Source organism: Sceloporus occidentalis, unplaced genomic scaffold (assembly GCF_023333645.1).
Source record: "Sceloporus occidentalis isolate IW3139 unplaced genomic scaffold, rSceOcc1.0.p SCAF_33, whole genome shotgun sequence".
NCBI lineage: Eukaryota > Metazoa > Chordata > Lepidosauria > Squamata > Phrynosomatidae > Sceloporus > Sceloporus occidentalis.
The window spans coordinates 10585001-10599099 of NW_028317013.1; positions in this window are offsets into that span (position 1 = coordinate 10585001).

Sequence of the window (14099 nt, forward strand, 5' to 3'; positions counted from 1 at the left end):
TTACAAAAAATTTTAAATTTTGTGGAAAATGTGTCCCAATATGTCTGGTGGTCTATTCAGTTTTGCAGGTCCTATTCTGTGTTTATATCACCTTTTTTTAAGCAGAACTAGCAATGGTTAATACAAAGGGGTCATTTTAGCATACATGGTGTATGGAATAAGCTATACTTAACACAAGACAAGGCTCATCGTGCCATAAAATGAGTCTATGTCGAAACTTTTCAAGCAGTTAGTCTAGCATATGATTTAGTTATTAACAGCATACACTTGGTGCCTGTCAAAAAACAACAATCTCATGAAAATAACAGCTACAACACAGAGAGAAATCCCAACACTGGTGGCCTGTGCAGTCATTAAGATGTAAGTAACTTGCTTTGTTTCCCCATCCCTGCAAAACATCAATAACAGTAACTTCCTGATGCTGCTGTATGGCGCTTAGCAGAAAAAAGACTTATTAGTGGCAACCACTGGAAAACCTCAAATGTCCTTTTTAATACATTGTTTTTTTGTTTTTTTTTTACAACTGCACACTAGGGAGCACAGTGAAATGTTGTTACAAGATACTTTGAGAAGCAGAAGCATGTTTCAAGTTCCTTTGTCTCTAAAGTATTATATTAGGAGGTTTTTTTTGCAATTATATAAATGCAGTATATGTACGTATACATAGTAGCAACAAAATATGGTCCTCCTCGCCTCACTTTGAGGAGGACCAAGAAAATCTGGTCCCCTTTAGGCTAATGTCTGGGGCTCTTACTCAAGTACTTTGGAGCACCCTCACGTCTTCACATTGGAGCACTGCACCTCCGGCTTCAATAAAAATATCTGTAAAAAGTAGAGACTTCCAGATCTCTGCATGCCAAACCTCCTTCGGCATGAAGAGATCTGCAAATTGTCTAATCTTACCTAATGTGGCTTCCATTGCATGGTGCTTGGCTATTGAAACATTTTTTGTATTCTTCTAAGCATCAAGAAAAGTTTTTTAAGCAATGTATTTGCCAATTTACTTCACTCTCATGTTTTGCTTTGTCATTTCAAAGTCAGTTAATCTTCTGTTTGTCATAGTTTTGTTTCTTCTACTGTTTGGTTTTTTTTCATAGTGGGTTGGAATCCCATAGTGGGTTTGGAATCCACACTTTTTTGGAGTGGTGGCTTTTGGACCTAGTTGCTGCCACCACACCACAACAAGAGGGTTTTCTTCCCTACGTACTGGTCAGAGTTGTGGCTCATCACTTGTGTAATCACTTGTGTACAGAGGCAAAAACGCCATTATTATTTCAGCCATATACCCATAATAGAAATCAAGAAGCAAACACAATGCATATTTGCCATTGGGGATTTGTTGGGGGTTCTCCCTAAGAGTGAATGTGACGGAACCCTCCATCACCGGGGCCACTGGAGAGGCCAGATCCGTGACAGTGAATATCAATTTAGACATGGAACTCCTGGGCCTCTGTGCATGAAAGCACTCAAGCTATGCTGATATTTGTTGTCAGCTCAGGAATTTTTTGTCTATGCCACATTTAATAAGATTTTGTCCATGTAGGCTATAACAAAAGTATATAGGGAGCTGTTTAGTGGAACAGCACCTTTAAAACACGGTATTGAAATAGAGGGTTGCCTGACCCTATATACATAATACTTTCATGAATAACAAAAAATGTAAATCATAAGTCACATTAAAAAAAAAAAAGTATAATGTGTCATTATAATGTTTGGAAATCCGACACATATATTACTTATGCACCGTGTTCCAAGTATATTGTTTATTATTCAAAAAACACAAGAGACCTTCTCAAGGTTACACTAGCTAGAAAATTATTGGCTGAAAACATGAATGAATCTCACGGCTATCGGCATGCCTGTGGAATTGCAATGTACAATTATAACACACTGTTAGGGGAAAACTCCTCAGAATAATGAAAAGGGTTTGGGCAAACACATCCGTGTGCTTATGTCCGTCTGAATTTGCAAGATGTGTTGAAAAATTACACCAGCCTTTAAAAATTAGCAGGAAAGTGTGTTATTTCTAGACTCCGATAATTTGACACCACATGAAATCACTCATAATAAGAAAGATAATTAAAAGTGTGTACTCATCCTATCCTTTTTTCACTGGAATCAGAACAGAATTGTTTGCATGGAATAAAAATATAATTATTATGGTAAACATAAATATTAGAACATTTTTATAAACATGTTTATTGTAATTAAGGAATGTGTAAATCTGCCAATGACCTGATCTGGTGTGCGCATTTTTTGTACGCAAGTACTTCCTTTTTTCCTGAAAAATTGGATATAAAATTATATGTGCGTATTATACACAGGTCCATATTATACCTCAAATTTTATGGTATATGGTTTAACATTTATTATACTTTATGGTTTAATATACATTTACTTTATTCATAGACCAATAGATATACATGTGGAAGGTACAGTGGGGTGTATATTTTTTGTCTGGTTTCATCTGGCTTCCCATGTCCTCTAACCCTTGTCTTGTGGTGTTTTTTTTTTTACTTTTTACTTTTTTTTTTTTGCAGTCATAGAAGCCATCCCGCACTCTGAACAGATTTCCCTTAACTCGGAGAGCTAATTCATCTGTGGCACCCTCACAGGACCTAAACTCTTTGATATCAGTGAAATTAACTGTGTGTTGGTCTTTTTGTTGGGCAGCTAGATGATTTTTATGGTTATAGTTTGTTAATATTATGTCTGCATATACAGCAAGCTTGTAACTAAGTTGTAACCAATGTATGTACTCAAATAGCATAATTATTTACTGTAAATTTGGTTTGGTCTATGCCAGGGGTGTCCAAGTTTTTTCTGCAGTGGGCCACTTCATCAGAATTGTATACGTGCGAGGGCCACACTCATTTTTCAATGTGAGAAAATATGGCCTTTAATAAAATATGCAGATTAAAATAAAGTAAATGACACAAAACCTTTACTTTTCCTCTCACTGATTTCTGGGCCTAGAAAGGTTTGTGACTACAAATTCAGGATAATTAAAAATGAAATACTTCTATTTATTCTAGGGATGCACCAAAATGAAAATTCTGGACCAAAACATTCACAGTTCACTTAGTCAAAACCAAAAATGACCCCCACCTTTATAAATAATAATAAAAACTCACACTTTTTATAAAAGTAGGAAACACACCACAATTGGACAAAAAAAATAGCAATATTACTTGGCATGATAGGAGTGTGATTGCTGGTACCTAAATGCTGGTACCTAGGCATGATGGGACTGTGATTGCTGTGAGCAATCACACTCCTATCATGCCAAGTCAGCCAGTACATGCTGGTACAGGGTGGCTGTAAGTGATGTGTAGACCCCATACTGCTGGCAGCATCAATACACAAGGGGGGCAGCTAGCTAGGTTTCAGCATGTACTGGATGACTTGGCATGATAGGAGTGTGATTGCTAACAGCAAAGTCCCATCATGCCTAGGTTCCAGCACTTACACATCCAACCAGTAAATGCTGGAGCCTAGGCATGATGGGACTGTGATTGCTGTTAGCAATCACACTCCTATCATGCCAAGTCAGCCAGTACATACTGGTACAGGGTGGCTGTAAGTGATGTGCAGACCCTATACTGCTGGCAGCATCAATGCACAAGGGGGGCAGCTAGCTAGGTTTCAGCATGTACTGGCTGACTTGGCATGATAGGAGTGTGATTGCTAACAGCAATCACGGTCACATCGTGCCTAGGTTGCAGCACTTACACATCCATGCTATCACACACACACTCATTCATTCATATACTCATTCATTCACAGATTAATTCCCTCAATCACACATACTCACTCAAACACCCTCCACACCCCCTTACCTGCACTGCAGTTCCTCACAGACTACAGCAGAGGGCTGCTCTGCGTTCTCTGGTACTGCACAGAGGAAACAGGACTGGAGCAGAGTCATGTGATGTCACGTGAACTCTGCTAGGTTCCGCTTCCTCTATGCAGTACAGAAGACCCTCCCACAGGTAAGTAGCAGGGCTCGAGGTGCAGCCCGCGTAAGATCGGTTGCCCTGGCTGCATGTTGGACGCCCCTGGTCTATGCCTTCCCTTGAAAGCAGCCAAGGTATATAAAGCATATTTTACAGCAACAACACCGATTCTGTTTTTTTGATTAGCTGGATTTGAAAATCTTCTAATACTGCACACTCACAATGGTCTTCTCTTTGCATATAAATGGCTAATTAAATTGCTTTAACAGTTGAAGGGTCTTTGCTACATTTTAATTCTGGTTGCTTTAGAAATATATGATGATTTACAGTAGACAAAATGTTCTCTCTGACCAGTAAAAGAACAGCAAAATATGGACTGTAGGCTACATTACAACGCTAAACCACCCAGTACCTGATAATATAATAACACATTTTTAAAGTATTACTATAGACAAGAGGAAATATTATGGCTTATAGACAAATAACAAAAGCATTTATTTATGCATCTCTAGCAGGCAGTGGGTTAATGCATATCACCCAGTATGATGTATCGACAAAGGTGAGTTTTGTCATTGTTCATTGTTCAAGATGTTTTTGTTTGGCAGGGATTTCATTTCTGAATGTTTGCCTCTGGAACTCACAGTGTTAATGCATTTCTCTTCTTGCCTGAAAAGATAGGTCTATTAACTATTCTGGAAATGCATGCGAGTTGGCAGTAGCACACAAGTTGGACAAAAGCCTGTAGTGCCCAGAAGAGAATTGGTGTAAAGGGTTAATTGTTGAGGAAATTATGTCATGTAGAATGTTCTAGTAACTAGCTAAAAACAGTTCCTTGAACCTGGAATGTTGGGAGCTTGAGAACGCTGACTGAAAGGACAGGGATCACAGCATGAGAATCTTGATTATTAACTAACCACACTATTTCTAAACAAAAGTAAATGAGCGTGATCAGGTAGACAGATAATTATATAGACTTTCATGTATTGCTAAAAGATATAAAAGTGGGAGCCTTCCAGCAATGATGAGAAGCAGTGTATAGCTTCAAGGTTCTCCTAGTGGAGGAAGAGAGACGCAAGAGTGAAAGTGTCACCTCTGTATCATGAAACCACTGTTGGGGTGCTTGTGTTTCATTATTAATTATTTTCACTTGGTTTTTTTTGTTATTGTTTTTTTTTTGCATTGCATGAATCAATTTTGAATTTATCAGGTTTTCATTGGGACTATGATAGTGAGTCTGAGTTCCAAATTTAGATTTAGTTCAGAGTTCTGAGTTCCAGATTAGTTCTGTGCCTGTCCCTTCCTGGAGAAAGTTTGCCTTGCGGTTTACAAAGAAAAGACCATAATCAAGTGATTACAGTATAGAATAAAATAAAGCAGTATTTACCCAGTTAGCTTGAGTCCCCCTGGTGGCTCAAAACAGTGTATCTGAAACAAGCACTGGCCAACAATCCAGTTCCAATTCAGTTGATCAAACAAAAGATTGTAGGCTTCCAGGAACAGGTCCTTCCTCTATGTATTTACTGATATGTCTTAACGTGTGATAATATTATTGTCAATTTTAAATTGTCTCTTGTTGTAACAGTGCTACAGAACCTTTTGGTGCTATACAAACAAACGTATACTTTTTTTCTGGTAAGTGTTTTTCCAAGCTGAGAGTTTTAACAGTGTTCTCTCCCCTGAGCAGCCACAGTTTATGTTATTGTAATGCCTATTTAATGTAAGTCATAGGAGTGCATTGCACTGTAGACAACGATAACAATAGCATGAACAATTACAGCAATTCAGTTTGTCAATATTGTTAATTGTTAGCAAGTTCATTGGTTAGAATTAAAGAAATTATTCAAATCTGACAATAAATATAATTGTCTTCAGAAATGGTTATTTTTCTTTTTTAAACTCTGGTATTGCAGTCTGACCACAGAAAAAAAATATACAAAAAAATGTGCATTAATGTAAATGCATAGCTTTTAGAATTTTGCTTTTTGAAGTATGCATATAATTAAAAATCTCAGCTTTATAGCAAAACTGTAGTTACCTTCAATCATGTAATACGTAAAAAAAAAAAAAGTGTGAAGAAACTGCGTATAAAACAGCTTTTCATAGCGCTCTCTGATATATCCTTTCTTCTATAAATGATTCATCTGTGGATTAATGCAATAAACATATGTAATCTGAGACTGGCTTTAATATTTATTTATATATGCAGAGAAAACTCACTAGGGACATCTCTAGTTTGTAAAACTTATTTCTGCTATATTTTTTTCTGGAATATATTTATTGAGGCATTTTTCACAAAGTTCTCTTTTTCTTAGGAAAGATCTTTGGCAGCTAGAATATTTAAGACCTTACCAGATCTTACCAGATCATATATCAGAATTGTCATTTGTGTGTGATGGTGCAATGCAGATGATCAGATGTTGATTAATTTTGATAGAGCCTACGCATATAGGTGTCATTTCCATACAGATTGTTAGCTGAAAATAAATCACTGTATATGAGGTTTTCTCATAATATTTATTAAAAAGTGGTTTATTCAAAAATCCCCAAGTTGAATAAATGTATACGACCCCATAGGTTTGAAATTCAGTTTTTCAGTGTGAATTAGCAATCATGGCAGGCATTTGAAGACCTGAATCATGACTACATAACCCAGACTGCCTTATACAGTTTAATACACCAATATTTATTGTCAGCATACATATAGTCATGATACAATTTTTGCATATGGTTAAGTATAGATATAGATTTTGATTTCGCATGTATACATATCACCACTTGCGGTCAGCAATAGAATTGCTTAGCCTTAATCACCTAGCCAGACACGTAATTAATGAAAGTCTGAGTAACTGACTTTTTTCGTATTGCCATACAGAATCAGCTCAGTGTAGTGCCTGAGAAAAGAAAGTTGTCCAAAATATCAAAGGTAAACAGATACTAATGTATTGCCTTATTGAGTGATTGGCCTTCTTAGTGTGCCAAAGCTCTCAATGGAGTAATTGAGGAAATAAAAATCAACTAGATCATTTGTACTGAAGGCCGTCTTCTAATCAGACCTCAAATAGTGGTCTGACTACAAGACTAAGATCCAGATCTCCCGCAGCGCAGGATAACCTCTTGTTCTTTGTACATTTCTGTTAATGAACAGGTCACTGAAGAGCTCTTTATATTGGCCCTGCATATATTTATATAATGTTATCATATCCCCTCTGAGACGCTGTTTATATATATATATATATATATATATATATATATATATATAATTTTAACTTTTTTAGTCTCTCTTCATAACTAGTATCTCCCAATCCCCTTATAAATTCTGTAGCCCTCCTTTGCACTTTCTAATTCCATAATGTCCTTTTTAAGGACCGGTGCCCAGAATTGTACCGCATACTCAAGGTGAGGTCTTACCAATGACCTGTAAAGAGGCAAGATAATACCCTCCTCCCTTGAATCAATACCTCTTTTTGTGCATGCCAAAACCTTATTGGCTCTCGCAGCTGCTTGCTGGCATTGAGCACTGCTGTCAGGTCTGTTGTCAACCGTTATTCCTAAATCCTTCTCATTGGTAGTTTATTATTTTTACCATAATGCATAACTTTGCATTTCTCTATATTGAACCTCATCTGCCACTTGCACGCCCAGTCCCCAACTCTGTCTAAATCTTCCTGCAAAGAAGAAACATCAAGATTAGTCTGAATTACCCAGCCTAATAAGTGTGTAAATGTGTGTAAGTATGTTTAAGTGTGTGTTAGTGAAAATATGTGTGCGCAAGTATGAGTGTGCATGTGTGTTGGCATAAGTTTGTGTGAATGTGTATGTGAATATGCGTGCAGGTGCATATGTGAGCTACTGGAAGAAGAGAAAGTTGCCAATGGGGCCACTTGGCTTTACCTGCCCCCAGGCCAGAAGGTGCCAGCTCATGGAAAAAAGATTAAAGGCACACGTTTCCCTTTTAAAAACCCCATGGTTACTAATGCAGGTAAAGTCATATTCATCTGAATAATGAATATTATGGAAAGAGTCAACTATAATCAAAACAGCTAGTGTTGGAGTTGTGCAGCAGCAGGGCTTTGCAATGTTAATATTATTTACAAAGAGGGCAATGTAGAAACAGGGCAACAAGGTTCTATTTTAGCGTACTACAAAAGATCATGTTTAGAGATGCTTAAATATAAACAAATGTTATGTAGCTTAATTATTCTTTTAGCTTTAGTATCCACTTTATAACAAAGGACTGTCATTATCCTCAACTGTCCAGTTACCAGTTACTGGTTGTTCTGGGGGAAAAAACACCACGAAGATTATTAAAACTTAGTTTCAAACATATATTTTTTTCTGTTTTCTTCTCACTTGTGTTACATGCCCTGCTCTAAAATGCAGCAAAAAAGTCTCATAATGTTTTCATGCATTATTTCTCTCTCTAATAAAAATATGATCAGAAGGTCTTCCTAATCAGCTCATAGTCCCCACTTCCCAAAAAAGCAGGGCAGTGGGGCATTTACCCAGGACATCAAGACAGTATTTGAAAATTGTGATTGTCCTACAAGAAAACAGGACTGTTGGGTTATAAGTAATAACAAAATACATGAAAGTATTCTTTTATCTTTTACAAAAGGTTAGCCGTCTTTTCCACCTCTTCTTTTATTACAGAGCCCACTTTTAATTCTGTAATTCTGTTCCAAAATGTTCCCATAGCTGTTTTGTTTTGAAGTGCCTCAAATGAAGTAATCTCCATTTTGTTTCACAAAATACCAAAAATAGTATTTGTACCTCTTTGTACCTTTGCTTTCTGAACAGTACACATTGCCCCCAGAACCACTTTCATACTGTCTTCTAATTGATATACATGGTGTGTAGGATGTCCTTATCCCTAACAACTCTATGGAGACATTAAAGGTGAAATAATTGGAAATATGCAAAGCTTTTTCAGAGGCCTTTACATTGATTTCCTCGTGGATAAAGAAACGTCAAGTGGCTCTCACAGCTTTCATTTAAGATTACATGAGTGGGCAGAACGTGCAGACCACCACAGAGAGCGAGGGGAAAATGACATAAAGTGAGAAATGGCTATAAAAAATGTGCAAAAATTAGCTGTTAATGCATATGTTGCTTTTGCTTCTATCAAATATTCCCTGGAATTTCTACACCCTCTTAAACCAGCAAGGTGTAAAAGCAGATTTTATATAATTTATTAGGTGTAAATTTTACAAGATCACATGATAAATAGCATTCTTAATTCTAATAGAAAATGTTATGCAGATATGTTCATGATTTTATTAATACCAAAAAGCTAATAATTTTAATTTGAGGATTATTATCATTATTAATATTATATTTGACCTATGCCTATCATATTCTGAAGTGGAGGGCCTTGCTCAAAGCTAGTTGGTTTTTTTTGTTGTAAAACTAGCAGTTTTGTCTGTAACTTGTAGATATTTTTATGTATTTTGTATACCAACTAATTGTGCTGGATGAACCTTCAAACTAAGTCAAATAATGTTTAGGAAAGGGTTGCTTCATATTGTATTTAACAGGATATTGCTTCTAACATGATATTAATACAACAAAGAATAAGACTTTTTAAAATACAGAGCACTGGAAGGAATCATTCTATTCGGATGCAGGCTAGTCATGAGCCATGGGCCTTCTGATTAATATTGGCATTGTGAACATCATAGTAGTCATCATGATGACTACTTGTCACCTTAGACATGTTTCTCAAATATAAGTGTTCCTTGGATAATTGTGTCCCTCTTTCCTCCCCTAAAAACCTAGACTTTTCTAGGAGCTTAATGATCTAGGACCTGAAACGACCAAAAACTATAGTCTGGGCTTGGTAAGGTATTCAGCAGACTCACATACAGATGATGACATCTCCCCATGAGATCTTAGTTAGTGTAAAACATGATGTCCTTCATCTATTACTCTGCCAAACATTTTCCTAAAAACTGTGACCATGCTAGATATTTAAACTTATTAATTAGCACCCATAAATATTTCACCAGTGCTACTGTGAGAAAAAGTACATATTTAGATTCAAATTTGTAATGGTAAAAGTTATTATAAATTAACAAAGTAGCAATGTGTTTAATTAACAAGACAAGATTATTTTAGATTCTTATACATACAGAGGTCTGGATTGAATCAGTGTAAAAGTGTAGAGAAAAGGGAAATATTCTTGCATGTTATTTTGAACATTATGTTAACATCACTACAGTGAAGAAAACAAATATTTGATCCCCTGCTGATTTTGTAAGTTTGCCCACTGACAAAGACATGATCAATCTATAATTTTAATGGTAGGTTTATTTGAATAGTGAGACAGAATAACAAAAAAAATCCAGAATAACGCATTTCAAATAAGTTTAAAATTGATTTGCTAGACGGCCGTCCTATCACCAAGGCCAAGGCCGTTCTGAGGCGGATGCACTGTGTGCATGGCACCCAGGCGGCAGGGAGTGGAGGTGAAAGAGAGGTACAGAGTGGTCGCTCGTGGAAACTATAAAGAGGGGGGCAAGAGGGTAGATAGTAAGAAGGGGGAGAGGGGGTAGTTAGCGAGAAGGGGGAGAGGGGATAGATCGTGAGAAGAGGGAGAGGGGGTAGATAGCGAGAAGGGGGATAGTAAGAAAATTGAAATAACTAAAGCATGAGAATGAGTGAGAGAAAGAATGAATTAATGTGTGGATGAATTGTGTGAATGAGTGAGTGAATGAATGATTGTGTGGATGAATTGTGGGAGTGAGTGAATGAATGATTGTGCGGATGAATTGTGTGAATGAAAGAGTGAATGAGTGAGTGACAAGGCAAAGATGGCACAAACAGGGTGTTTATGGGACAAAGATAGCACAGGGTGGGCTGTAATCTGTGTGTGTAATCTATGTGCTGTCAGGTTCTATGTGGGCAATGTGGATGCCAGGGCTGGCCTTTGGAGTGTGCAATGTGTGATCTATGCCTGTAATTTAGTGGTTTTTAATTTATACCTTTAATGCTGAGTTTATATGTGATTTCCAATTGATCTATACTTGCAAAGCTGGGTTTGTGCGTTATTCTGTTGATCTATACCTGCTATGCTATGTTTCCATACATTATTTATGTATAGCTGCAAATATATGGTTTGTATGTCTCATTCAAGTGACCTATACATGCAAGTGCTGTTTATATGTGTCAGGTGGGGGGGTGCGGAGCGTGGCGCAGGCACCACTACACAAAGTCCAGTACGCAGTACAAAGAGGGGCAAATCCAATAGAAGAGTCGCGGTCACGGTCCAAAGGTCAAGGCAGGCAGCAGACAGCATAAACGTGGGACGAAAGCCAAATAGTCAAGATACCAGGGATTCAAAGAATACAGGGAGGTCATACGCTATGAGGAAGCTTAACAAAGAAGCATTGGTGCAGAGGCTTGTGGGGATTATATAGGGGCAGGTAATGAGTTATCCACCCCTGTCACCTGATCCCCTCCCACCCTAAGTGCTACACTTGAGGGGAGGTAGACAGAGCCGTGTCTATCTCCTCCCCCTCCCTCTGGTGGCTGTGGAGAGGGAGGTTGCATCACGGGGCTCAGCCCCGCCCCCTCCTCTCCGAGAGCGCGGCGCGTGTGCGGCACTCCGTGCACGCAGACCGAGGCCGGGAGCGCGGCCTGCCACGAGGCAGGGCCACGCTGTGATCGGGAGGTCCGCGGGCAGGAGTAGACCTCCTGCCTGACGGTTCCCGCGACGCGGGACCCAAGACTCGGCGTGGCGCACGGTCCTGGGACCGTGCGGCCATGTCGCGAGGAGGCCGGCCGACGGGGATCGTGGTCCGGGCGGAAGGACCCCGCAGCGAGGTAGGTGGTCCCCGCCGGGTCTGACATGCCCCCCCCGTACGAGCGACCCCCGGGCGCGACGGGGAACGGGACGACCCGGATGGGTGCGATGGAAGGATCGGATCCTAGCAGGGGCGTGAACGTTGGCCAGGGGTTACCAGGACCGTTCCTCCGGGCCGAATCCCTTCCAAAGTACGAGGTACTCGAAACGACCCCTGCGAATGCGTGAGTCCAGGATGCTTTCCACCTCATATTCATTGTCGTCGTCCACCAGGACCGGAGGAGGGGTGCTTCCACAGGCGTCCCTGGGAGGGACCCATTTCTTCACCAAGGATACGTGGAACGTGGGATGAAGACCCCAGGAGGCAGGGAGCTGGAGCCGGACTGCCGCTTTACCGATCAAAGCGGTGACGAGGAAGGGTCCTAGATAGGTGGGACCCAATTTCTTGGAGGGTGTCCGCGTGGGTATGTATTTGGAGGAGAGCCACACCTTGTCGCCCACTTGAAGAGGGGCATGTGGCCGGTGGTGCTTGTCGAACTGTTTCTTGTGTTGTGCTTGGGCTTTTTGCAGCGCGGCTCTGAGGACTGGGACGGTTTGTTGTAGGCGCTGGATACGGTCCCGGGCTGGAGGGACCCCCTCGGTGGATGGGAGGTCGAAGAGAAAGGACGGGTTGTACCCATAAACCGCTTTGAAGGGGGACATCCCTATGGACCGTTGTAGGTGGTTGTTGTACGAGAACTCCGCCAGTGGCAACAAGGAGAACCAATCGTCTTGGAGATGCGAGACGTAGCAGCGTAAGTATTGCTCCAGGATTTGGTTCACCCGTTCAGTCTGGCCGTTGGTACGGGGGTGATAGGCGGAGGACAAACAGCGACGGATCCCCAGTCCCTTACAGAATGCCTTCCAGAATCGGGACGTGAACTGGGTACCGCGGTCCGACAACACGGTGTGGGGAGTCCCATGCAGTCTGTAGATGGATTGCAAAAACAGGTCGGCCGTCTTGGCCGCGGTGGGTAACGCAGTGATGGGGACGAAATGTGCCATCTTTGTGAGACGATCCACCACCACCATGACTGTGTTGTGGCCTTGTGAGGGTGGTAGGTCCACGATGAAATCAACTGTGATGTCTTGCCATGGTTGCTCGATGTCTTTCGACATAGTCGGCCACCAGAAGTATCTTTGGGCGAGGTCCCGGGTCTGTCGGTGTCCTCCATGACCGGAGGAAGGAAGGTCATGGACCGCGTGGAGTACTGTATGTCTCGCTGGGAGGGGTACATACACCAACCCATCTTTCAGGAACAGGCCCTGAGAGGCCCTGCAAGTCGCTGTCTCTGGTTCGGAGTGTAGGGTTCGGCTGTGTCTGCGGAGGTCCTCCATGAGGGACGTCTGTATGCCCAAGAAGTGTGCGGACTGCAGGATACCGTCTTGTGACGAGACGGGTTCCTCCACGGAGTCGTATAACCTGGATAAGGCGTCAGCCTTGGCGTTCTTGGTCCCGGGTCTGTAGGTGATATGGAGTTGAAAGCGAGTAAAAAACAACGCCCATCTGGCTTGCCGAGGGCAGAGACTCTTGGCTGTACGAAGGTATTCCAAGTTGCGATGATCGGTGAATACTGTGATGGGGTACTGTGCTCCCTCCAGCAGGTGCCGCCACTCCTCCAAGGCCATCTTGATGGTTATGTGGTTCAATTCCCTGTAATCGACGCAAGGTCGAAGTCCTCCGTCTTTTTTCCCGATGAAGAAGATCCCTGCGCCGGCTGGGGAAGTGGAAGGTCGGATGAAGCCTTTCCGCAGGTTGTCCTCGATGTACTCCTTGAGGATCCTGAGTTCGGGTTCCGAGAGGGGAAAGATACGACCGAACGGTATGGGGGCCCCCGGGAGGAGGTCTATCGGACAGTCATAAGGTCTGTGTGGTGGAAGACGTTCGGCTTTCTTAGGGTCGAAAATGGAGGCAAAACAACGGTATTGGGCTGGTAGCGTAGGAGCCCCAGCAGAAGGAGGCGACGAAGACTCGAGAAGAGAGAGCATAGCACCCACGGTGCGCTAGGTCAGTGTCCAGAAAGCTTTCGCTGGCCCCGGAATCCAGGATGGCGCGTAGGGGTACGGACTTATTGCCCCACTGCAACAACACCGGAAGGGAGAGGTGAGAGGCCGCACCGTTGAAACATAGAGAGGTACGCAAAGACGTGGCATACACAAACCAGGTGCCCTGGCTTCCCGCAATACAGACACAGGTTCTCGTTCCTCCGTTTGGTTCTTTCTGTTGTCGACAGGGGTCCTCTTGCCACACCGATTTGCATGGGTTCTGATGAAAGTCAGTAATGACTGAAACGTCGACTTGA